The sequence below is a fragment of the Fulmarus glacialis genome, unplaced genomic scaffold, assembly GCF_000690835.1.
Source record: "Fulmarus glacialis isolate BGI_N327 unplaced genomic scaffold, ASM69083v1 scaffold32651, whole genome shotgun sequence".
In the NCBI taxonomy this organism is placed as follows: domain Eukaryota; kingdom Metazoa; phylum Chordata; class Aves; order Procellariiformes; family Procellariidae; genus Fulmarus; species Fulmarus glacialis.
In genome coordinates this window covers 1,818-2,060 of record NW_009195292.1, presented here as the reverse complement: position 1 = coordinate 2,060, position 243 = coordinate 1,818, and the positions used below count along the sequence as shown (strand labels likewise).

The 243-nt window shown below is 44.0% G+C and overlaps 1 protein-coding gene across 2 annotated transcripts in view; it reads left to right on the top strand.

Moving 5' to 3' along the window:
- PFKFB3 (6-phosphofructo-2-kinase/fructose-2,6-biphosphatase 3) overlaps window positions 1-243 on the top strand; it is an 11,082-nt gene that overhangs the window by 9,358 nt on the left and 1,481 nt on the right. The gene's annotated exons all lie outside the window — the stretch shown is intronic.

Sequence of the window (243 nt, the reverse complement as noted above, 5' to 3'; positions counted from 1 at the left end):
GCTAGGTTTATATACCACTCTATTTTTTTGTGAGCAGAGGGGAGAGTGGGGAGAGTCTGTCTCGTTTCTGAGTGCAGGGCCTTTTTGGGGTGTTTTGTTTTTTTTTTTTCCCCTCCCTTTTTGGAAAATTGCGCTGTGTTCTTGAACATTTTGCATTAGGGTTTTTTTTTTCGGTGTCCAGAGCCTTTCAATGCATCCTTTGCATGTCGACAGCGATTGTGGGGAAAAGCAGAGGCCTCCTTA